Raw genomic sequence first — 27,556 nt, 5'->3', positions numbered from 1 at the left:
ATAATGCAAGCAGAAACTCCCAGGCTAAGTTAACACAGAATTTCAAAAGCAGTCTAGCGTATCCATATGTCTACAGTTTTTCACAATTCAGGCAACTAACTGCAGCTAGACAGGGAATGCAGTATTCAAGTGGAACACTTATCTACAAATATCTAATCTTAAATAAGTTCAAAGAAAGGTATACTTAAATCAGCTTTTGTGAGTTGATTTATGCAGGTTAATCTCAGCAGCCAACCACTCGGAAGATGAGCCGAATGATTAAAAAATATGACCAGCACAGATTATAATGCAAGCAGAAACACCCAGGCTAAGGTAACACAGAATTTCAAAAGCAGTCTAACAACTGTCAATGTATCCAGATGGCTACACTTTTTCACACTTCAGGCAACTAACTGCAGCTAGACAGGGAGTACAGTATTCAAATGTAAGAATTATCTACAAATATCTAATCTTAAATAAGTGCATAGAAAAGTATACTTAATTCAGCTTTTGTCAGCTGATTTATGCAGGTGAATCTCAGCAGCCAACCACTCGGAAGATGAGCAGAATGACAGAAAGTGTGTGTGTGTGTGTGTGTGTGTGTGTGTGTGTGTGTGTGTGTGTGTGTGTACATGTGCCATTTTTTGAATTTCCAGTACCATCTACCATGCACTGGACTCCTGTCTGATAACACATGGAAGTCTGGTGATGGCAAATATCTGCTTCATCCATAGCTGTTGATGCCAATATGCCACCCAGAGACACCTGCAGAGAAGACTTACAACCATGTCCAGTGCTGTGGGCATAGCATCATAAAACATGTCTTTGGGCACTTGAATATATGTTTCCCCTGTTTGGATATCACTGGTCTCACACTCCAATACACATCCACGAAACTCTTCCAGATGTTTATGGCTTGCTGCATCCTGCACAGTGGGAACTTGATGACAGGGCTGGAAGGTGACAGTGATGATGAGGCCAAAGGCATAGTGCTCATCAGGCATGAAAACACGCACAGTAGATCCTGGATGCCATAACTGAAGAGGCCTTCTCATGAAAGTAAGCTGAGACAACTGAAGCAAAATAATAGGTATTACTAATACTATAAAGCAAAATAATATAGTATGATAACATTGAGAAGTACACCTGTAACAGTCATAACATTCTGAAACACAAATGTTACATATAGCAAGGTATCCACAGTGGGTCTATATCACAATGGCAAATCACAATTAAGCAAATGCTTCTTCGTCGAACACGTGTTCAGCAAACATATTATTCATTGAACTGACTTTTCAGCAAAAACTTTCCTAGGGGCAGACTGATGGTTGATTGCCATCTGGAATTTGCCCTTTCCCCACTATAGTATGATCTCGGAGTTGGTATACTTAGTTAGGGGAGTGTGGGGGGCATGGGGGTGTAGCCCCCCCCCACCTGCGAAGTTCTTAAGTTTTATGGTTTTGTTTATGGTTGCTAGGGTGTACTACTGTCATTTTGGCTTAGGAAAGTTTGAACTGAAAAGTTAGTTCAACGAATAGCATGTTCGCTGAATAGGTGTTCAACAAAGAAGTGTTTACTTAATTGTGATTCAACAATGTGATATAGACCCATCCAACAGTATGTCATCACTTCACTAGCAAAAGGTGCATTGGACAGACAACAGTTGTACCCATGGTCACAGTGGGCAGGACCTGAAAGTTTCCCACATGAAGTAGAATCTTTCAGGCCACTACCCACAGCCTCTACTGCAGATTTATGGCCCTGCCAGGTTGCCCACCCTCCACTACGCATATGTGTTTTTGAGGTACCATTCCATGCTGGGCAGGCACATTGACCCACAGCTACTGTCCAGAAGACTGAGATGTGTGCACAGGAATATGTCTCACTAGCTGGGGAGATGACCTACATGGAAATGTGATGAAAACATTGCTCTAGGTGACAGGAACACTACTGACACTCTAGATGTCTAGGATTATATGGTAGTGGTCCTTCTTTGGGAGGGTGAACCTGAAAATGCTGTGTCTGGACAACAGTGGACAGCAACTGTGCCACTGCATACAAGGATTGGTTGGGGACCTGTAGCTCTTGACACACCCTGGTTAAGACATTGGCACACTGCCTCAACTGCTGCAGGATGGTAGTTATTATCTAAGGCAGTCAATGCACTTCCTGCCAGACTGAATATGGACAACATATGTCACATGTTGTATGGTGCTACCCAAGGCATTCATACCCATTGTAGACTGAGACTGTGCCCACAGGTTGTGCTGCAGTAGCTGGGCGTAGCATTCAAGGGATGTGGTGGATGCAACATTCTCAGACTTGGCCTGTGGTGACGTACAAGGCAGGCATTGCTTATGGCTTCTACAGTGGATCCAGCTGAAGGTTGATGTGGTGCATGCACATCACCATCTTCTTTCCATTACCACTGGACACAGAAGCATGGCTACTATGTATCATAGACTGTATATGTGAGACACTGTCAGACTGACCTACCTTTGCAGCCTTATACAAGTGTGGCCTTGTCGTCTGGATAGGTGCCACAACTTGACCTGCAGAAGAAGCCCCCCCCCCCCCTCTGGATACTGCCACAGCCTACTCCATGGGCCCATTAAAGAAGGAATCATAACTACCAACACAGGTGGCAAGATTGGTGGCTGTACATGTGACAGGAGGAGGTGCCTCCCCCATGCTGCCCCAGTGTGGCGTCATCAGCACCTGCAGCGTTTGTGGTCACATCACTCCCCATCTGTTGGCCTACCCCTCCAAAGTGTGGGAATGACAAGGAGTCATAAAGACACTGCCAGCAGTACTTGTAATGGAGTTCATGCATCCGTGCCATTATATTGTCACCCTCAACACTGAAATATGCTATGCAAATATCTGTATACTCACCTGCCTGGGCAGCATGTAAGCCACTGCATTCCCTCAATTGGTGGTAGCTGCTTATACTCATTACTGGCATCCTCTGTTAACGGACAAATAGAGTACTTATTATGTGTCATTTATATACATCTAGGAACACATATGTAGGCTAATGGCAATTAGGGGCCCATTCCACAAAAGGCTCCAAACTCAAACCTTCTCAGGGTCTATATCATAACAAAGAAGTTGCAAAACCTTGAATGTTATAACATTAAACCCATAACCTCGAAGACTGACAACAGCGAAGCCACAGAACATCAAATTCTTTCCCAGGGAAATAATCTGGTGGCCCCTTTCCACGGCTTTTCTATTTCCTCCACTGTGGTGTGATCTTGGAGTTGGTATATTTAAGTAGGGGGGTGGGGGGAACAACCCCCCCCACACTGGGGGTGTGGGAGCAAAGCCCCCCACATTAGAAATAGTTTGTAGTGTTTGTGTGATTCATGTTTTTTGCTGGAACAGCGATTATTTTCCCAGAGAAAAAAATCGCTGTTCTCAGCCTTTGGCATTTTTAACTTTCGTGGTTTTGAGTTCGATATTACAACATTCAAAGTTTTGCAACTTAGATGTTATGATACAAACCCCTTCTCATGACAGCTGTGATGGGTACCTGTAGAATTGCAGCTAGCAGTAGCTTTTCTTTATCAGCAGCATAGCCTGGGTGAGGGTGAGCCAATTGTCTAGTACAGTTTGTAGCACAGTCACCCTCATTTTAGCATGGTCTCTGAGGTTTGTCACTCAGTTACAATTCTCCCATAGCCAGATACCACAATGACATTGACAGTCAGCTTTTCCCAGCACCTCTTCCACTCCTCTTGATTTCTACCACAATCCAACAGGAACTGCTCCTGTATATTAATGTTTTCAAGGATGACCTTAGTTCCTGGGAAGTAATGTTTATTTTTCTTTTCTTAGTAACCACTGCAAGACAACACAGCATACATCTCAACCATACCGAGAATCTTGCTTTTTACCATTTTTGTGGTTCAACAAATGGGGTGCCATGATTTCTGAGTGGCACCTCTTAATTTCTGATTTTTTCAGCTTCTTTTTATTTTAGTTTTCTTCCTAGCTGATGTCATCACATGTGCAATGACATCATCTCCATGATTTGCTTCATAGTTTTGTTCTGTAACTGTTCCTCATAAAAGCTTTTTCTGAATCTTTGTGGCAAATTGCTTTATAGTTTTATTCTGTAACTGTTCCTCATAAAAGCTGTGGTTTTCTGGATTTTTGTGGCAAATTGCTTCATATTTTTTTTCTTAAACTGTTCTTCATAAAAGCTGTGGTTTTCTGGATTTTCATGGCAAATCAGTGAGGATTTAATTCAGTAAATGACAGGCATTTGAATTTCATAATTCATATTCTTCAGAAAAAATACATGGCAACACAAAACCTTTTATTCTAGCAATTTTTTAAGTTTATAAGATCAATATTTCAAAATTTCCCTATTTTTGAGGCTGCATTCCCCCATTATTGGCTTTGTCCAGGCTTTTTGTTTTAAGAGGTTACGAGCTATGAGAGAACTGAATTCACTAAATGATAGCCATTTAAGTTTCTGTCTTCCTATCTTTCAGGAAACGCATGGTGGTAACATTTTATTCTAGCAACTTTCCAAGATTATACAAGCAATGTTTAAATGTGTCCTGTTTTTCCGGCTTTTGTCCCCCCAATAAATTTTGGCTTTTTCCAGATTTCTTGTGCTGCAAAGTTGAGAGATACATTTGAGTGTCAAGTGGATTTTAGAAGGAACTGAGAGCTTCTTGCATTGTTAGTAGCATAACAGGTAAAATACTTGCCTTTAATACAGAAGGCTGTGGGTTCTACTCCCACAGTATGTAGATGCATTGCTGATAGTGTACTGTGTTGTACTTTTAAAGGGGGTGGATGCAGCAATATTGAGAATGTCCTCTTTGGCAGCGATAACTAGTAACTAGTATGAACCTGTTATCAGTTTGCCATTCATTCCCTATTGCAATATTACTAGCTTATTATTTTTTTAATGTAACAGGCAATTTATTCCTCAAGGGCAACAGGCATTTTATTTGTAGATGAAACAATGAAATATAAAGTTGTTTGCTAGCAGCAACCTTTCATTAGTTAACAGATTTCCCATCTTGCCTAGTGTATATTTACACTTTTATTTCTGATTTTGAGGTCACTGCAATCTCCCCACATTTGGATGCTGATGTGCCTGTTAGTTACAGGCTGGCTTTCCCTAGTCCAATTTCTAATGAAATAGCGTTGATTATGTCCATTATTTTGAAGAATTGGAAAGTCATTTCAGGGAACTCTGAATTAGTTAAAGCTTTGGGTAATAGACCACTATTCACTTATAAGAGAACAGTGAATATCAAGACAATTTTGGAAAGGGGTACAAGTATTAATTCCAGCACAAAGGTTAAAAATCCAGGCACTTATTCTTGTGGTCAGTGCCGGCAATTTAGATTTGTTATGTGTTCTTCCTCAGTTGAGTTCAAACATATTAATAAGACCTTTTGGGCAAGGGATCATTATACTTGTAATACAAAGAATGTAGTTTATTTGACTGTCTGCAATTCATGTGCTAATTTTTATGTTGTTAAAACTATTAGAGCATTGAATAAGAAAATCCACGAGCATGTACTAGCCATAAAGAAAAGACTTATCCAATACACTTGCTAGACATTCTATAGCATATACTAATTTTAAGAAATTGTCCTTTATTATTTTGGAGAAAGTAGATGCAAGTTTGTTTAGTGGTGATTATAAAACCACTCTAGAATGTCGGGAAAGTCTCTGGCAAATCATGTTTAGTGGCAGATCAATCCTCAGCTCTCAATGAGACAGTTAACATTAAGTGCTTTTTACAAGCACAAAGATTGTAATTCAGCACATAGTTACACATATCTGCACATATTTACTCATATATAATCATTATGTGTATGTGCATTTTTTAAGCATATTCTATGTGGATGTTTTAAGCATATTCTATTATGCATTTTTTTACGTTTTTTTTTTTTTTTTTTTTTTACATTCATTTGTACTCACACAAATTAGTTAGTTCAATGTGTCTTTAATGTTTGAAAGTTTTTTTACTGGCTGTTTTACATTATATGATTATTTGATGTTCATATTTAATTGTCTTTGGAATGGGTGTGTTCATTTCTGATGAAGTTCAGTTTTATTAAATTTGAATGAAAGTGGTAGTTTATGTTCGAGTTCTTCTTGCCTTTTTGCCAGCAGTTGGTCTTGTTATTTAGTTACTGATGTCTTTAATGTGGAATTATTTAGATGAATTTTACTTCTGCAGAGAGTGTTCATATTTATTGATACTGGTGGATTGTGGAAGTTTGAGTAGACTTTTATGATGGAAATGTTCTGAATTGGGCAGTTTTGTCATTATTGGTTCATGCATTTCGTTTCATTGTTTACTGGAAAAATATTCAAAACAATAAATTTAAAATGCCCTCTAACAACTGTACTGTATTATACAAGGAATATAATTTAATACAATCAGGAAGGTGTATCAAAGAACACATGTATGTTTCGTGTGCAAGGGACCTATGATTTGAAAACAACCCAAAGGTAATCTTTACCTGCCACTGGACCGATGAATTTTCTTTGAATCTGGGTTTCAATGCTGTTTCAATGAATGTGAGTTTGAAGGGCAGAGAAGTTTTAATGCTAAGTCTATTTTCATTGTGAGACTGCATTGCTTTGTTTAGCAGATGTCTATTAGTGGTTTGTGCTGTAAAATGTAAAATAAAACTTTTAAATGAAACCCAAATCATTGTAGAAGTAAAGCAGTATGCACATTACAGTGTTTATGGTAAGTGGGGCAAAATAGACAAGTAATGGGACATTGGAATGACTGCAGGGAGGATGGGAGGGCTGTGTATGGGGAGGCCCCATTTGACCATGATTTTGTGAGGGGGAAGGGCGGCAAACTGAAAGGGCTACACCACTGATTACTAGGCCATGGAGAAATGACATTTGGAAGTCCTAGCAAACTTTAATATTCTTTTGCTAAGATTAGAATATTACCTACCATTAAATGCCCTACTTTTACCATAAAACCCACATACTGCAAGTCACCAAAAAAAAAATCCTAAGGTTCATCATCTTCTCCCTTCCCAGAGAACATCATTGCTACACATTAAAAGAAATGGTTACCATTTACTACAGGGTCTGGGACCATATTTTGGTTGTCTGTTCTTCAGTTTGCATTTGAAAGTTGCCATCCCACAATTCCGTTGGAGTGGGTGGAGTTACATATTTATGTATGCAAATTGCATGTTAATCAGCGTACAGATTTGCACCTGTTTTTCATTGGCCTTTGTCCAGATTTTTGATGTTTCCAGGTTGAGAGGTATGCAACACAGGCAGCACATGCTACTGAACAATGTATTGCACAGCTAAATAGTACATATAAATGTGCGCAAACATATGACCAGCACCAAAATGTGGGCATGCATATGTGAATAACAAAGTTTAGTTTAAATTGCATTTACTGCGTCATCCACTCTTGACTAGGCAGTGTAAGATCCAACACAGATGTGTAATATGCAAATAAGATTTAAATACGATTAGATATACATAATACAGAGTGTGCTAGAGCACCATAGTCCTTACAAATTGTAATACCAGTGCTCCAGAAGTGCATGAACCCCTCTATAATGCATGTACCATGGATAAGGATTTTGGGAGAGATTCACACTGTACTAATTTCAGTACACTTTTCAGAAGAGAGTAGCACTAGGACCTGAAGAAAACTCACATTTAAAGGAGCACAGTGCCTTAATAAAATGATTTTTCTGTGCATTTAGTTACTTTCTGTCATTATTTGTTTGTGAAACTGAGCATGCAGTAACGATTTTTGTTTCAGATAATAATTGATAACTTACTTTGATATTATACTTCATGACACTCAATTCAGTTAAGCAGAAATGGCTTTGCATAATAGCTTTTGGTCTGCATGGTGTTTAAAAAAAGGGGGACTTGTGAGAGAATTAGTTTAAAGTAGTCATTTTTTAATAATTTTATCTTCATTATCAAATATAATATATTTGCTGTGAATGTATTCTTGCAAGCAGTAACTGTAATGTGTTTGTTAAAGGAAAGAGCAACATGCATTGCCACCATAGATTTGGATTGTTTTCTTATTGGATGACACGAGGCTAGTGATCCCATGAGGACATCTTTCATAGGTAATTATTAGGTTAAGTGCCCCTGTGGCATTATATGCTTAGGCAAATTCCCTCAAATGTGAGAGTTAAACCCAATAATTGTGTTTAAGAGGTAAACATCTCCTAGTAAAGTATGCAGTGTTAAAGAATAGAATTCCATTCTTTTCTGTGCTTTATTTTACAGTTAATAGAATTTGGCTTTGGAGTTTTCTTCTTCCCTTAATCCGGCTATTAGCTCATTCACTTCCCTAAAATTGTTCCCTTTTCTTCCATTTTCTATTATTTTTTTTTGTTTAGTTAATAACATTAATATCCAGATCACCTCCTGTACCCTTGTTCTTCTCTATTCCACCAGGCCAAATATAACAACTTTGTTTCAGACTGGCTGACATGAAGTGATCTGTGTCTAGCTTTTCAAGCCATGAAAGATCCAATCCTGTTTGACCTCCTATATGATTCCAGAACTACAGCCTCAGAGTTGGAGAGATAGGTTCCTAGCGTAGCATATGTCCAGTTTATGGAACAAGTTTCCCACTACCAGTCAAACATAGCATTACTTTGGCTACTTTTAATGCTAGTCTTGATGACTGGATGGGCAATCAAAAATTTACAACAGGCTTCTCATGTAAGGCCCTACTAAACTTTCCAGGTAAGCACTATTATGTTCTTTACAAAGGTGACAAAAGCTAAGTTTGTCTACTTAAAGGTATACAGGCTAGGCATCTTATGGCCCTGGGATCACCTGTCTAGCATTATTCTAGGTCCCTAAGACTTTCTTGTTCTCCTCTTAACCCCTTAAACAAATCTATCCTAAATTCTCTAAGTACCTCACATTCCCAAATTATATGCTTCCAGATGCCATCCTCTTACTTCCCATATATCCAGCATTTATCCTTTACTGTTGGAAACATCTTACGTAATCCCCCATGGAGATACCCATGACTGCTGACCATGTCTCTGCAAAACAGGACATGACAAAAACATACTGTATAGTATTCTTGTGTGAGGTTTACATATTTTGGGTATAAAAAATTAAAGGTTTTCTTTTAATGCCTACAGAAATGTTTTGATGGTCATATAAACTTCAAAACATTTTTTTCTTGAATAAAAAAGTGGCAGTAGATCATTAAAATACACCATTATCGTGTATCTCTTGTAGCTTTCCATTTAGTGCCAAAATATACTGACAAATCTTTTGCAAACTGCAAATACTGTCTAAAGCTGGCAGTTGCTGCAAAGGACTAAGTCTATGACATAGCATGCAACTGGCTGCATGAACAGTGCATGTACTCCATGGTTTGATTCCCTCACCATCCATTTGCCATCTGTGCAAATCTGAGTAAGTCAGTTAACCAGACAGACAGTCCTCCCATCCCAGATCATCCCTGAAAAAGGACTTTTTACCTGGTTGACAAAAACAAATGAGCATAGTCAGTTCTTTACATGCTTCAGCACAGAAAACAGTTGTTCACACAAATATTACTGATGATGATGTAATAATACCTTTCTAAACTATTTCAACAGTTAGTGGAGAGAGGAACACTAAGTCATTATGAAGATTATTACATTGCTTCTTACAAGGGTATAACTTTCAGGAAATCTGAGTTTCTGTTTATCCTGTTAAGAGTACTGGTGCACTGGACACATTGCACTTTATCCATGATCCACTGTCTAAATTAATGTCTGAAAAAAATAACTCTGTAAGTCAAGAATCAGGCTGGCAAGACATGTATATATACAAAAATAAATTGACGGTATAACAGATCATATTCCTTTCCATTTTCATGTACAGTTGTACAGGAGGCTTAAAAAGAAATGCTTTAATTACATGAATGTAATGCTAGTGCTTCTAGTACTTTGCTTGCTTCCTGAACTGACATTTCAAATACTGCAGTATGCGTAACCAGGCTTGGCTATAACTATGGTTACCACCTGTTTCTCTTTATGCAGGACAGACCTCATTTGAACAGTTGTGTCCTGCATAAAAGCACAAAAAATTGCAAATGTCTTGAGATTTTAGAATAAATAATTCCCAAATGTTCCTTAACTAGTTAAACAAAACTATTATTTTGCATCTGACACACCTAAATATTGTTTAAAATATTATAAATCCCTCAAATTCTACTGGAATATTTTTTTTTTTATTTTGGCAAAACGTCTCATCACTTTAGACATCTGAAAAGGTGGCTATCCTAGCTATAACTGGAAAAAAAACAGCAAGTGCCTGTCTGTGATAAAATAAAGAGACATGATACTAAATAGTAAGAAACTGTCACAAATTATGATAGCTTTTCTTACCATTTTAGTATTGTGTTCTAAGTCCACCAAAGTTCAATAGTCAGTTACCACCCTGTTTCTTTGCTCAAGAATTCTGGACAAAGCCAAAACTAATGGGGGGAGACAAAGGCTCAAATATGTGGAATTTTATTAAATATTACTCTAATTCCCTTAAAATGTTAATAAATCAGATTTTGATCAATGTGCATTTTCAGATGAATATGAAGTATATAATGTTTAATGCATGGAATTATCTTACTGTAATCCTGACTGATTTATCTGAAAAAAAATGATGAGGGATAGGCGAAAATATGAGGCAAAAGCAGAGATGTTCTACATAATTAAGTACAGTTGAGAGCTATGTCTCACTTTTTTCTTTCTTTAAAAGTGTATGTTGCACTTACAACAGTTAGCCTGTGGAAGCACTGGTCACAGACCATCTGTGAAGACCTTACATTAAACTAGTGTGCTTAAGTTGAAAAATAAAAACAGGAACTTAACCATTTTTAAGAAGTGTCAAGTTACACTTCTAACATAGCATAGCTCTTAAAGTCTCAACTAACCCATGGTGCTATACTAGAATAGTGAACATAAAACAAAATGTACAGGGCAAATTAGATCCCAATCAGAGAATCATATGAAGGAAGTCTTCAGTTAGACTGCATTTTTTTTTTGGACTGAATCCCCAAACTCCCTCTTAACTCATGTCTCAAGTATCCCAAGTTGCATATCAGTTTAATGGATTTGTTAATATAAACAAGATGGCAGCTCATACATCCCATCTGCTGTTTACCCATAACAGGAGTAAGGAAACTTAATTGAGTGCTCAGTCTTAAACCACTGCACTGTCAAGTCTCTAACTTAAGTGTTTGCTCTCAGTGAGCTGTTCTTGGCAAACTGTTGTCCGCGTAACAGCACTGCGGGGCAGAGTTGCAGACATATTATAAAAAATGAAAAATGTCTTCACTTTGCATGCTATCAAGTCTGATGGGATCTGGGCAGCTGCACAAAGCGCCCCTATTATAACTGACCATTGTTCATTATTAAAACTCATGATAAGTGCACCTGAAATGGATTGTACTAGTGCCAGACTGCATCCACAAAAACTTTATCACCCCCCCCCCCCCCCACACACACACACACACACTCAGAACTGAGGTGCGGTGAAATCCTAGAGAGCAGAATGGCAGTCCTGTATATGTTTGGCTACGAAGAATATTACTTGAATTCCCAGGACTTTTTTTTTATTATTATTATTATGAACTGTCATTGATAAAGTGGCATATGGGCTCATACTCAGCAAGCAAAACCACAGTTTAGGAGGTGTTTTTGATGTGTCATTTTGATATTATACCTAGTTTCCATTGGGATACTTGCTGCCCTCTGATCAAAAGGCAAAGTGACACTAATGTCCACGATATGTAAAGCTATCACACAGCAGCAGTAAAAAAAAAAAAAAAAAAAACAGATGTTTCACTAGGCATGGTAACATTTCTGTTACTCAGTATGACCTAGCCTGACATGTAACTTGGGATTGAGGTGCTGTAAAATCCTTGGTACAGTGGAATTCTTGCTTATGTTGTGCACACACGTAGCTCATTAGAATTCACTGAATTATTATGAACTGTCTGAAAGGAACTGGCACATGGCCTCTTGCAAAGGCAGTGTTTCATGGGCTCACTGGGGAAAGCAGTGTATATATCGATGCACATTATTATATGACTTCAGAGTCAAAGGTGATACACTTCTCAGAACAGGCATTTTGTGCTGTATGCTGAAAGGAAATGAAGCATGTGCTATGAGGGGCTGGGTATAGTGTGGTCATTATTTGTTTAACTTTCCTCACAATCAAATGTCAGAGGTGTGCATAGAAGGTTGCTATAGCTTGTTTAGGTGCATTGTACTGTCTAGGAGCAGTAAGCTGGAATGCATTATTGTAGCTGCTTTATTTTTTTCCCTTTACTCACAGTAGAACATCAGATTTTGTATACAGGTAGCTATCTTTGGGGGTAGCGGTATGGAGGCATGCTGTTTATATACATCTAGCAGCAACAAGCTATAATGTTACTACATCGTATTTGCTCTTTCACTTTTATCCCAGTCTAATGTTAGAGAGCTACAAAGAAGGTGGCTGTCTTTTGTGGACTGCTGTGAGGAGGCACACTGTTTATATGTATGACAGCACCTACTTGAAATACATGACTGTGGCCATCTGTGTCTTCACTTTCATAGCAATATTATACCAAAGAGATACACATCAGTGATGTTTTTGTGAAGGCATGCATCCTTGCAAATATTTGTCTTATCTGTGTTTTGTGAACTGTTCTGTCAGCTTTGTATATTATGCCTTGGACACAACTTATTTCTTCTTTAAAAGACAGGTAAGACTGAAAGTGCTTTCCTTACTTTTGACTTTTGTTCAGGACATCATTAGATCAAATGGTTGGTGAGAAAAGCTCCAAAATGCACCTCAGAGTATCAATGTTGGGGGGTGGGGGTAAAAGGACCCTTCATATCAAAGTGTGCAGCCCTCGTGTTATAGCAAGTTTCAAAATTCCCTTTTTAATTGTTGAATCAGAATTTAGTTTTTCAGACAACTGAGATTTGTCATTGCAGGCTTTTCACCTTGGATAAGGAGTTCCTCATTCAAGTGCTGCAGTTACATTTTCTAAGAGTCACAAGATTCACAGGTGAATTGCCCTCTGTATAAACCCATATATAACAAAAGTAGATCCCTTGTGCCTTTCTGTGCTCCATTCTGACTCTATGACTTCATATAGAGCAGGCTGATATGTAAAAAAATAGTGCCCTCCCAGCTCCGTGAATTGTTTTCAGTAAAGCTTATTGCCCTAGAACATGGAGAGGCATGCAGTTCTGTTTAACTGAATTGTTATTATATCATTATCATTGCCATTACGTATCACAACTCACAACTCATCTGAAACCCCCAAAAAACTAATTACTACTTTTAGTACTACTAATTACTACATTTTAGTACTACTAATCACTACTTTTTCCCCACGCATTCCTCTGTCATGAAAAAAAAAAACAAAATTTAAGCTTCACTCTCTAGATAATACAACCACTGAAGTCACTTCTCATAGCAAATTATTAGGCCTGGTAGTGAATGCTAATCTTAAATTTGACCTGCATAAACAAAATTGCATAATAAAAACTCATCAAAAACTTGGGATGGATTACAGAGCCAAAACGTTTCTCACCATTGCAAGTAAAATTACATTTGCCAATACTTATCTATTTCTCACACTTCTTTATGGATCTCCCATCCTTACTAACCTCAGGCATCACAAAAATCAAAACCTAAACAATGCTGTAACAAATATGCTAAATTTGCAGCAAATATGTCTTTTGATGAGTGACGGTCCCACCACCGCCAATCAACATGTGGTATATGATGGCCCCACCACTGCCAACCAATAAGTAACATCCCAACAGTGGCCAGTAATCAAGGAGGCTGAATCCTCACCACTGACACTGGAGAGGGACATGCACTTGGAATTCAAATGGATACACTCAGTATTTCCAGATGCAGACAGGGAACACACTCAGTCTGGGGTCCAGATTTCTCTATCTCTGTTTCCCTCCAGGTCCCCAATAAGATTCCTCACTGGTACAGCTGTAGTGTTAGATCCTCAGCCGAGTGTCCAAGCCAAGTCCTCCAGCACCCTCTGTGTAAGCCCAGTGCTGGGTGTCCCTGATGCAAGTAGCTGACACACATACACTGAAAGATTTGATTTTTCACACACACACGCACACGTACACATGCACACACACACACACACACACACACACACACACACACACACACACACACACACGCACACACACACGCACACACACACGCACACACGCACACACGCACACACGCACACACACACACACACACACACACACACACACACACACACACACACACACACACACACATGCACACACACCTGGGAAAGGCTGGCACAGATTTACCTGCTATGCCTCCTTCTTCACAGTGTATAAGATAGTTATCACTGCCACCAGACACTCCATAATTAGCTACTGTAAGGCCCTTAACAAAGGGTATCCAATTATACTGTGTAATATTAATAGTAATACAAATGGTAGTAGTTGACCAAGATGGCTAGACCTTCTGGAGTGGCCCACACAGTGTCACCAAATAAATATAAGCACTTTCAATGGCTAAATACTTTCTACAGGGACCAGCCACAATAAAAGTTTTAAATATATTTAATAATAAGTAATAAACTATCAACAATATCTAAACTAAACTTCACTATATTCCTGACTGAATCTAGAAGAATTACTATTCCCTAATAACTTACTTGATGGAGCAAGGCACAATGAAATACATGAGCAGTCTTTCTAGTAAGGTTCCCCAAAACAAAATACTCCCTCCTCACAGATTACTACCTGTAAAATATAATATCCAAGATGGCTTGCAGATTGACCTCATCTGGTCACCTGACTCTACATTCTCACACTATTCCCCTTTGAAGCTGAGACAGGAATTTAGCATAGACAGCTACAATACACATATTAAATGTTTATGGCAGTGCCTGGGGCTTCCCCTGTTTTTACTGAGCTAATTAACAAAGGCTTCTTCCAGACCTAACATCTAATGTCTTCGGTCCTATTCAGCACTGTGGGGTGACATTTTAATGGTTTAACAGCTCATTTAGATTTCCCTTATTTTTCTTAAAGTAAGCTAGCTGGTTAACCTTTGCTATCCCAGAGTCCTCTATTAAAAATATACATTTAATTCAATTACAATAATACATGTACATTTCTTTTCATTTCAGCAGGGTGCACTTCTGATACATTTTAACACAAGCAAACCTCACAAATACATTTTCAGCATAAGCATCTGTACAAATCAGTTTGATATATAAATGACATATAATTATTTACAAAATTCCAGCTAGCTGTGCTGGCACAAGTCATACATCTACTGTCCTCCTCCTGGCACGGCTGGTAGTACCTTCTATCATTACACCCCTTTCAGAACCCACCACTTTATAGCACTAAAAAGCCTAAATTTGTTAGAACTACCCCATCAGCTAATTTATACACAGCTTCTTACCACCTATAAAATTATCCAGCATCTATTTGCTTGTCCTGCACTAAATAACATTCTACACAACTATGGATCATTATGATCCAATGACCAAAAACTCCTAACTGTCCACAAATCTGCTGGGCATTTTCTATACTTGTATCATATTTCTAAGGCCTGTAACTCCTTACCTGTATTCATCAAGGCAATACCCCCCTCACATCTTTCAAAACCATTCTGAAAGACCTGCTAGTCAAAAGCTGGCTCTGTTCTTGCTTAACACCAGGATAAACTAGATCCTAAGTATGAACAAGTACCACTTCATACCTTACACCTCCTTACTCTCCCCTCTTCACTCACTTCCTTACTTTTATCAATTTCTCTTCTCTGATTTTATCTCTAAATATACCATAAGCCTGCTTTTCTCTCATTTCATATTGCAATTCCTGTTTGTATTATAGTAACTTACCTTTAATTTCTCTATAACCGGCAAACCACATTTCTCTAAATACTAAATCGTCATACAACTTGTATCTATCTAGTCTTAACCAATGTTTTCATGCTGTGTCTAATTTGGTGTAATTATTTAAACTGTAGATATTTTTTGTATTATTTTTGAAGACTATAAAATGATTGTTCGTAAAATGTTTTGGAACACTTTGGAGCTTTTCTCCCCGGTCCTTCACTGAAAACGGGCTCCTACCCAGTCGGACTTTCCCAGTAATCAAATGTAAACAAATAAATAAAATACGGTGAAACCTGTTCTGCAAAATTCTCAGTTTTTTTCACTGTTATTGCTAATTTATTTGAATTTATTACCCGGGGTAGTATTTGGCAATGACGATAGCATATTGAGTTAATTATGATATGCTTTTTTTCCTGCATACATTTGTGTTATTAAACTGGAGGGTAAGTTCATTTTCTTGTTAAATGCAGCAAAGTTCCATGGACTGACAGCAGGCAAAATTTTGCTTTGATTAGTATGTGCTCTTCTTCCTTAGTTTTGCGATCATAGATTTAGTATATTTAATTGAAATGGTGTGAGGGTAAATCTCCCATAGGGGGTATAGGAGGGGCTGCCTCAACAGGAACACTTTTTGGGTATTTTCCTTTTTGCTGATTTTGGTTTATATTATTTCATGCTTTTGGTTTTTGCTATACTATATTTCTGTAAATGATGTGTTGAGGTCTGGAAAGCATTCAGATTCTAACATTTTGTGAAGTATGACTGGCAGGAGAAAAGACAAGTTTTACGTGATTCTGTACAGAAAGCTATATGGGGTGTTTTCTTATTTAGGTTTTCTTTGGTCATGTATGATAACCCACCAGGTAGCTTTTCTGGTGCCACAGAATTTGTTTTTTAATTTTACTGGTGGCTGCAGTGTTATCTATACAAAAATCTACCCTTGTGTCTATTGCACTCAGACAAATGTCTTTGCTTAATGTAAGTCTGCACAAAAACTTATTTCAGTTGACCAAATATCTAAAATGTGTTTAGTTGCAAAGTGCTATTCGTAGTAAGCCTGGGAGGTGGTGTAAATACTACTCACAGGGAAGTATTAGTTTAAGAAGGTACATCACAATAACCCTGTCATTACACATTTTGATTGTTGGTGTGGTTTGATTTTACTGTATAATTCTCATGTACCTCCATTTTGTAACCTCCTACTGTGTGCTGTGTCTTATCCTGGCTGAGTCTGAACACAGTCCATCTGGACTAGTGCTCTACCCTAGTTAACAAAGGCTATATAAAATCTAAACAAAATGTGGCCATTCTGCATGGTGAAGGAACTGTACTGATTTCTACCATTTCCTTGCTTTCAGAATATGTTTTCACCCTGTTGCAAATGTGAAACCTGTAATTGTGAATCCCTCAGTTTTGAAAATTACAGCCCAAATGTCAAATAGACAATAAATCTCAGACTTGGTGCAATGCTAGTAAGAAAGTATTTTTGCAGGGGGCTTCATTCTCTGCACCTGCCCCAACATGGAGGGCTGTGCCACTCACACCTCTGTTACTTATGTATATTAATTCTCAGATCATTGTATCTCATAGGAAGAGAATAATCTGCGGTACCACAATAATGAATTTAGTATATGTTTTCTTAATCACATATCTGGCCGCTAATTCAGCATGTTGGACCTTGCAAATTCAGCAAGGACCCACATGTTTATATTTTGACAGCATACCTTTCTAGTACTGTATTCACTAGAATTTGACATTGTGCAAAAGTTCATATTACATTTAACACCTTTATTAAATTATCATTTAAGACATAGGCACCCATACATTAATGTAAAAGAAAGCAAACCATATTAACATTTTTTCTTTTACATATATCATACATTACATATGCTTTCTTCCTTTATAACAGCTGACACAGTCCAGCATTACTGCCTCCTCTTAAATCTCAATTCTTCTTTTCCTCCTGAACATTATTCTGTATGTATTCCTCTCACAATTCCATTTATTTCTAGATTAAAGTTCATATTATTGATTGCTACTAGAAGAAATGCATCATACATCAAAACAGTTGATTACTTTATTTACTTACAGAGTGAAAACATTATCTGTTTCTAAAAATGAATTTCAAGAATATGAAATGAACAGATAAATACTGTGGACTATAAATTGCCATCCAAATTTAAGATGTGTCTGTTATTCTTTATACTTAAAATCACAGCCTTGGTATGGTTTACACTAGTCTGTCTAAACATTCACAAAATCTTACAAAAAAAATATATGGAACATGGTATTGGAGTGTAGCTTGTGTGAGGGCATCTGAGAGTACAAATCTGAAAATCCTTGCTACATCCCTGTATGTGATACAAAAAGCATGCGCAGATCGTGTTACAGTAAGGAGTATCCCATCAGGTAAACAAGCTGCCATGTGGATGATTGACAGGTTACTCACCCCATGATTGCACCAGCACCAAGACATCAGCACATGAGCACCCTTTTCTCCACACTGAAGAAAAATGGCAGGCAGCAGAGGATACCAGACTCCTTGTGGATGGACGTCGAGGTGTGCCTCTTTATAGGACACATCCTCCCAGTCTATGGTGTCATTCAAAAACATCCCTCTGCCCAAGGTTATGTCAGGGGCAGATGTGTGGTTGAACATAGGGTGGCACCTCACTCAGGACACTGACATTCATAGGTCAGGTGGGCAGTGCCATCACAAATGGAGTAACTTGCCTTGGTAGGAGCCTGAATGGCTGTGGGCCTTGACAGATCATAAGATCACAAATCCAGCTGCACCACCATGTCAATACATTGTAGTTCCACTGTAATATTTCTACCCCCATGTGTCTTCTTTGTAGTATACAATTGTATTCCTTTCTCCCCAAAGATGCTGCCCATTGCTGTAACAACACAGAGGTGGTCAGAGCACCTCGTCTGTCAACGTAGTAAGTACTGTGTGTATGCCTGCCTCCATATATGCAGAGAAAGGGCTGGGCAGGAGGCATAATGCAGGACAGTCTGCTCTGTGGATGACAGGTGTTCCATGGTGGTAACTAGGGTTACATTTTCCTTACCAGTACAGCTTTGTTTGTCATGTATGTCAATGAAGGTTTTGCCAGCACTACATTTTGAGACTACAGCTAGCTGCAGAACTGTAATGCTACTAATACAGGTGTATGTGCCACTTTGCATGACTGACATTATCTACATGTATGTACTTCCTGCATCTCCACCTCAGGTGAATAGCTTTCTCCTATGTGTATATGCCACCTGTATCACCATATTGCATGACCATCCCAGTTTTTATTTGCTTTAGTGACTTTGTTGTCAGGTAACCATTCAATATCTGTAGCCTAACAGTGCAGACTTGTATAGATCTTGGTGTAGGTGATAGTGCTGAGCATCCCGTGTTTAGTTGTTCTGCATGTGTATGACCAATCTGCACCACAGAGAGAAGCCCTGCAGCAGGAGAAGCTTCAGAAGATGGCCTGTCTGGGTATGTGTTGAGCTGGCTGACTTGCCTTGCATCATTTGGCTGGGTTGGAGGGACTTCCTAATGGGTACATAGGCCAGAAAGAGGGACATTCAACAGGTAATATGGGTAATGTGGTAGGAAATATGATACCTAGCAGATGTCATGAGAATAGACCAGCAAATAATGGCAAAAGGTTTCCATCTAATATGATAGGAACATTTTGTCCTCATCAATATTGTCATGATCCACTGTAAAGGTCATGCTCTGTAGCCTCTTACCATGGCTGTTAGTGTGCCTGCAGAGGGTTCCAGCACATTATTGCGTGTTCCTCTACATCCAGAGGCACTTGTATTCAGTGCATGGTGCACTGGGAGCACCTCCTTTGACACAGCAGATTCCCTGGGTACAGCAAGTCACAGTGCTTGGTGTAGCTCCCACGTGGCCTACACACCTGATGTGAAATGTGAAGCCACTTATGGAGGATGACATAGGTTCATAGGTTCATACTAGGCTATCTGCCCTAGGGCATTTATAAGCCTAGCCAGAATGTGTTTGGCTTTCGCCACCCATTTTAAATTTATTTTGCTATGCCCTTTTTCGAGGTTAGTATACTGTGCCTCTGTCTAACAGTGACACAGAAGTGATACCCGGGGTAAACCTACGATCTCCCATCCACTCATCAAGATTCCTCTTGAAGAGAGTCAATGAGGGACTCTGCCTAACCTGGACTGGGATTTTATTCCAGAGTGAAGGGAGCCTCTGGGTTATGAATCTGTCTCTCCAGCATGTCCTATTTATTTCAGTGCTGAGGTTCAAGTCTCTCGAGCGCGTAGCTCGATGGGGTTTGGATTTTCTGAGGTGCAACATGTCCATTAATTCCAGGTTGGACATGGCTTTATACGTCAGGCACAGATCGCCTCTGAACAGGCGGTATGCCACTGAGTAGAGCTGGAGTTTCTTTAAATGGGCAGCATATGGCATCTGTTTGAGCCCTTTGATCCTCTTGGTGAGGCACTTTTGGGGTCTTTCCAGTTTCTGCAGATGTCTGGTAAGGTACATCCCAAAAGGGGCATTGTACTCAATTATGGGCCTGATGAGGGATGAGTAAAGAGGCACGATGACCTCCCCTGATCTAGATGTGAATCATTTATTGCAAATCCCATAAATTGAGAGGGTGTGTAACACCTGCTGCAAGTAGAGGAGTAGAAGCTGGTGGTCTTGGTGCAGGATGAAGAGGTCATCTAGGTAGGGATATATTTGTGTGTCCTGCAATGGGCAATGAAGGGGGCTAGACACTTGGTGAACACTCTGGGGACTGTGGATAGACCAAAGGGCAAAGCAGAGAATTGAAAATGGCAGGAGCCTATAGAAAATCTGAGGAATTTCCTGTAATCCAGATGAATGGGGATGTGTAGGTAGGCATCCTTGAGATCTAGAGCCACCATGAAGGCTTGGGGGGGAATTAGAGGCAGAATAGGTAAGGTTATCATTTTGAAGCTGGGTACAAGAAGGAAAAGATTGAGATAGGAAAGATCTAGGATAGTCTCCAGGCACCCTCTTTCCTGGGAACCAGGAACATTCTGGAGTAAAACCCTGAGTTCTTTTGAGGGGCGGGAACTGGTTCTGTGGTGTCTTGGTTTAGAAGTAGTTGAATAATGGAAGGGAATAGATGAAGCTGTTTTTTTTTGTGTTTGTGGAATGCCCTGAAAGGGTGGGAGCATCCACCAAGTCATGTAATATCCTCTCTGGATGATGTAGTGGACCCATCATTCTTTTGTACGTTTCCACCAGGAGGGGAGGGAGAGAGTGAGATGGAGGGCTAGGGGAGTTTCTGGATGCAGGGTGGGTGAGTTAAAGTGGATAGGGCCCGGATGGTCAGGCTGTCTCCAAAAGAGAGTGGCAGAAGATCTTGAGGACAGTCTTGGTGTAGAAGTCTTTCTCTGCTGTCTACGCCCCTTGGATTTTTGTGTTGAGGGAAAGGATTCCCTTCATACAAAGGAATGTTTTTGAGGGTATGGGGGACACCAAAAGGTGTTTTAGATTTTGCAACTCTTTTCCCTTCTCTTGGAGGGATTTGAGGAGCTCAGCAGAAGCTTGTCCAAAAAGTCCCTTATTGTCTAGCGGAACATCCAGAAGTTTGGTGTAAACATCCATGGGTAGGGGTTGCAGCCATATCCAGGAGTAATGATGCAGCACTGATCCAGAAGCAGCAGCTTTGGAAGCAGCTTCCACAGCATCATAGCTGCACTTAATAGAGTGCCTGGTGACTTGTGATGCTGTGGAGAGGAGAGAGTTTAATTCTACTTTGGTGGGGGAGTCCTGGACCTCAGAAAAAATGCTGGAGGCCTTAGAAATGGTATCAAGTACAAACGTTGCCATGTGTGTTTGGTAGTTCAGGGCCATAATGGCCAGAGTGGAAGATGTGTAGACCTTTTTACCTGTCCTGTCCATAAATTTACTGTCTTTATCAGTTGGATAAAGAGCAGAGGAAGGAAGCTGTCTGGAGGGCTTGTCTGCAGAAACAGCTATAACATCTGGGTCAGCAGGAGGGTTTTTATAAAGAAACTGCGTGTCCTGGGGGACCCTATAAAATCTTTCAGGTCATTTTGCTGCTGGAGATTCGGAGTCAGGAGACTGTGAAGCAGCTAAGAATGCATCTTGAAATGCAGGTAGTAAAGGGAGCACAGTTGAGGGAGTGGGCTGCTCCATTTGGAGAAGGTCAAAGTATCTTTTCTTAGAATCTGAGACCTCAGAAGCCTGCCACTTGAAGTGTTCCCTCATGAGAGAGATAGTATCCCCAAAACTAAATTCTTCCCCTGGGGAGTCTGGAGAAATAGAGTCCTCTTAATCTGGAGTACTGAACTCCTTGGGGGATTCAATTTGAGTCTCATAAGAGAAGGATTCCTCAGAAGATGAATATTCCTCCTCAAACACATAGGTTGGTTGAGGAGTGAGAGTAGGTGGGAGTTGTTGGGATTGTAAGGCCTTAAAGAGGCTTTGGGAAAAGGATTCCCAGCCAGAGGCTTTGGGAAAAGGATTCCCAGCCTGACATCTGAGGGGGTTCAACGTGTTTGGATTTCTGTTTACTTTTCAAGGATGTGGTAGATAAGGGAGAAGAAGATGTTGGCATAGCAAGAGAAGGAGGAGCAGGGGCTTTCGAAAAGGTGAGCTGTGGTTCCACTCCGCCATCAGACTGATGGCTGAAATAGCTCAGTGGGCATACCTTTGGTATCCCGCACCCCAGCTTCCAATGTGGTTTCCGGGCCTGCTTGGGAGACCGTCATCTGAATGAACTCTGGGTCTGCTATTGCCTCTAGAGCTGGTTCGGATGCCTGAGGTGCAGCCTGGGATTCTGGCCTAAGTTTCTTCGTCTTCTTCCAAGGCGGCTTGTCAGATGGCCCTACTCCTCCCTCCATGCCTAACGCCATACGTCTGAGTCCCTGATTCTCGGGGTAAAGATTTAAAGCTGCTAGTCTGCTACAAAGTGTTTTGGGAATTATGACTTACAGATAGAACAGGATGCGTGATCACGCATCACTTGTTTCTCTTGTGGATTGAACAAACCTTCAACTTCGGCTCGTTCTCCATTTGGTTGCTTTCAGTGAATTGTGGTTTTGGTTTCAAGTCGTTTATATTCACTGACATCTATTTTTTAGATAGAACAGGATGTATGGTCGTGGGCCTCACCTAAACAGAAAACACACTTATCATGTGTACCCTTGTGAGGAATCTGCCTCCCACAAGCACAGTTCCCTTTCCTAGCTCACATGTAAGTCTAAAACAGCAAGCAAAACAAGTACAAAAAAACCCCAGTGGGCACTTATCTGAACGGTCTAAACGGTCATCTAGTCTCAATACTCGAAACTGTAGTTGTCTGATAAAATGCGAAGTAAGGTAGAACAGGCGAACGGGCATCCGATGATCACTGTGGCAGAAAAATTCTGAGGAGGGTACGTGCAGACGTCACCTCTATACCTAATGCCAGTTTATGGCCCTTATTAGCCAACATCACACGTACCCACCAGCACAAAGACTTTGGTATACTGGCCAGACGGTGGCGCTGCAGGCAGCTACTCCCTACTGTTATGAATACTGCAACATTAGAACAGAAGGACATCATCCTCTAAGACAGGTTGTACAAAATGTCCTTTATTTAATGGTACTCCTGGGATTCTCATCTTTTGTGGGATTTTGAGAATTTGTAGCCTGTAGCCCTTAGAAATAATATTCAATACCCATTTTTCTATGGTTATGGTGAACCACTGCTGGAGGTATGTGGCCAATTTGTGCGCTATAACAGCAGCAGAGGATGTGGCTATCCCCTTGCCTTGGTGGCTGTAGTTTCAATATCAGGGCAAGTGAAGAAAAATATGAGAAATCTGAGGAGCCAAGCGCAGCCACAGCAAAATCACCCCTCAGTAGTTGAGGCACAAGAATAGCCATCCTGACACCCAGATGCTTCCTAACAACTTTCTTTTTTTCTTGTGGACTAGGAAATGTAAAACTGTTAAGACCAGTAGCTGCACCATAGGTTAACCAAGAATGAGACCTAAAAGAAGGACAATGGAGCCTGGATGAGTCAGTAAAAGGTAATGTAGAGAATAAATGGTACTGAGATAAGTAATCCAGTGACAGTCCCCCCCCCCCCCCCCACGCACAATATCTTGTCCCAAACACAAAAACCTACAAAAGCTGTTGAAAATTTCTTTCAAAGCATAGTTTGTTTGTTTTTTTACACAAAAATGTTCACATAAGCATTTACACACAAAACTCACATAGAAATTCAATGACACTCACACAAAAACACTGTTTCCCAGCAAGGGCAACATTTTTTGTCAGGAAAAATACATTTTCCTCAGAAGAATAAATATAAATGAAAGTTATGTACTTACCATAATGTTAGATTTGTTCTCTCTCATTTTCGTCTGGCTCAGCATGTGGGATGTTGGATTCAGTCGGATCCAACCTCGGTCCCTTATACCAGAGTATTGGATCCAAAAGCTCCAGCTTCTCCCCTACCCACAATTCCCGTCTCCTGCCTGAATTACCTCAGATTGAATTTGCTGACTGATTCTAACTGGTCATAAATAATGTAGGAAACAATGGAGAAAAGGAGGTACCCACAACAGTGAAAAGTGGAACAACAGGCAACAATAGGAACCAGACAAGGTCTGGTCAGTCCCTAGAAGAAGAAAATGATAATTTGGAAGGGGGAAGGAGGGAAGTGAGTTGAAACAGATGAAAAAGGGACAATATGGATGTAACGTTATGGTAAGTACATAACTTTCATATCCGAAGTTGTCAATTTTCATCTGATTCAACATGTGGGATAGATTCCCAAGCTACCCAAAAAGGGGCCTGAGTGGACTCAAGTAAGGATATTCCTAAGTATGGCAGAGCCAAAGCATGTGCGAGTCCTAAATTGCTCATCCATCTTATAAGATACAGAGGTATAAGCTGTAGACCAGATTGCTGCAGAAGTATATCACTGACAGGAACTCTTTTTGCAAATGCTGTTGAAGTTGTCACTGCTCTAGTAGAATAAGCCTTGGGTTTAGATTGCAAATATAGCTCTTTTAACTTATAAATGAATGAAATCCTATCTGCCAGCCATTTTGAAAGTGCAACTTTAGACACACGTTATCCAGACTTCATCTTGGAAAAGGAAACAAACAATTGGTCTAACTTCTAAAGCTCTCAGTAGGCTGAAGATAGAACCTGAATTCTATATGGACATCCAAGGTATGCAAGGTATATTCTCCTTTGTTGGCAAAGTTTGGAAAGAATACTAGCAAATAGACTTGTTGATTCAGGTTAGATTCCAAAGCTACCTTGGGAAGGAAGGATGGGTTTGTCCTCAGTGAAACCCTGTTCTTAATGGAAAATTATGAAGGTCTGCATGAAAGTGTTTGCAATTCTGACACACATTTTGCTGATATAATAGCAACCAAAAAATTAATTTTCCAAGACTGAACTTCAAATCTGATAAAGTGGCAGATTCAAAAGGGTTTTGGGTTAAGGATTGAAGCAAAACTGTAATATCGCAAGGAGGGACCAGGTCATGAATTGGGAGCCTCAATAAGAATGTTTCTTTAAGAAAGGATTTGATCACTTTGAGACAAGCAATAGATGCATTATGTTCTGTGTGAAAGTTTGAAATGGTGGCTATCTGGACTTTAATTATAGAGTAACTGGAGCCTGGCATAAAAAGTTAAAAAAGGAACTCCAAAATTGCTGTTAAAGGGTGTTAAAGGGCTGAAAGGGTCTTATCTCTTTGAAGAGGCCCATATAGAAAAATGTTTCCATTTACCTTTTAAATCTTCTTTGTTGAATCCTTCTGAGAGGAAGAGATTATATGGACTATCAAGGCAGAAAGCCTGGCATCTCTGGCAACCGTCAAAAATTGGAGAAACCATGAGGTTAGCATTAGGCCCTGGAGATCCGGTACAGGCAACCCGGCTGGGTCATACCTCTCAACCTGAAAACATCAGAAATATGGACAAATGGCCCATGAAAATTAGGTATAAATCTGTGTGCTGATTAACACAAAATTTGAAAAGATAATTAAGTAACCTCCACCCACTCCGATGGAATTGTGGGATAACATTTTTCAAATGCAAACTGAAGAACAGACAACAAAAATATGGCCCCAGACCCCCCACTAATCACTTTAACAGTATGTCTCCAGGTATGTCAGCTCCCCCTTGCAACCATTCTAATGTCCCATTACTTGGCTATTTCTCCCCATTTACCATAAACATGCTTTACGCTTTACTTCTACAATGATCATTGGGATTTCATTAAAAACTTTTATTTTACATTTTATAGCACAAACACTAATGGATATCTGCTTAACAGAGCAATACAGTCTCACAATGAAAACAGACTTAACATTAAAACTTCTCTCCCTTGAAACTCACATTCATTGAAACAGCATTGAAACCCACATTCGAAGAAAATGCATCTGGCCAGTGGCGGATAAAGATTACCTTTGGGCTGTTTTCAAATCATAGGCCCCTTACACACAGTATTTATGACCATGCAAACACATGTGTTTCTTTGATACACCTTCCTGATTGTATTAAATTATATTCCTTGTATAATACAACACACCTCTTAGAGCACATTTTAAATTTAAATTGTTTTGAACATTTTTCCAGTAAGCAATGAAACAAAATGTATGAGCCAATAATGGCAAAACTGTTCAATTCAGAACATTTCCATCACAAAAGTCTACTCAAACTTCTGTCATTACAATCCACCAATATCAGTACACATGCACAATCTCTGCAGAAGCAAATGTCATCTAAATAATTCCATATTGAAGAGCTCTGTAACTAATGAAGAGGTTGCTGCTAACAAACAACCTTATATTTTGTTGTTTCATCTACAAATAAAATGCCTCTTGCCCTTGAAAAATAAACTGCCTATGTTACATTAAAAAATGATAAGCTAGTAATACTGCAATAGGAATGGATGGTAAACTGATAACAGGTTCGTAGTTACTAGGTATCTCTGCCAAAGGGGGACATTCTCAGGACTGCAGCATCCACCCCCTTTAAAAGTACAATACAGTACATACAGTGTCAGCAATCTACAATACAGTACATACAGTGTCAGCAATCTATCTACACACTGTGGGAGTAGACCCACTGCCTTCTGCATCAAAAGTAAGTATTCTACCTGTTGTGCTACTAACAATAAGACAAGAATTCTGGGAAAAGCTACAATTTATTGGGGAGGGGGACAAAGGCCCAAAACCAGGGAGTGGGACACATTTTGGACATTGCTTGTATAATCTTAGAAAGTTGCTAGAATAAAATGTGTTGGTGTTAGCCATGCATTTCCTGAAAGATAGGCAGACTGACACTTAAATGGGTATAATTATTTAGTGAATTCAGTACTCATTGATTTACCAGAAAACCACAAATTTTAAGAGAAACACAAACCAAAAGTATGAAACATTAGCTGAAAATTCCAGATATTCTGTGAAACATTGGACAGTTGAGAGCTATGGACTTAACTCCTTGAATCACAAGTGCTGGTATGGGTAGAGAATTCAGGCTCTTGGCCCTTCTACCAAAGATATAGGGTTTGATCCTGGGTAACCCTAACCACTGGGGCATTTTACACACACACACACACACACACACACACACATACACACACACACACACACACACACACACACACACACA

The 27,556-nt window shown here is 39.6% G+C and overlaps 1 protein-coding gene across 1 annotated transcript in view; it reads right to left on the bottom strand.

Annotated features, from left to right (window-relative positions):
* LOC122811489 (sodium/potassium-transporting ATPase subunit alpha-1) overlaps window positions 1-27,556 on the bottom strand; it is a 990,310-nt gene that overhangs the window by 686,657 nt on the left and 276,097 nt on the right. The window lies entirely within an intron of this gene.

The sequence above is a fragment of the Protopterus annectens genome, chromosome 9.part0, assembly GCF_019279795.1.
Source record: "Protopterus annectens isolate FY-2018-M chromosome 9.part0, PAN1.0, whole genome shotgun sequence".
Taxonomy (NCBI): Eukaryota; Metazoa; Chordata; order Ceratodontiformes; family Protopteridae; genus Protopterus; species Protopterus annectens.
The sequence above is the reverse complement of the archived record's forward strand: the minus strand, read 5'-3'. Positions and strand labels throughout refer to the sequence as shown.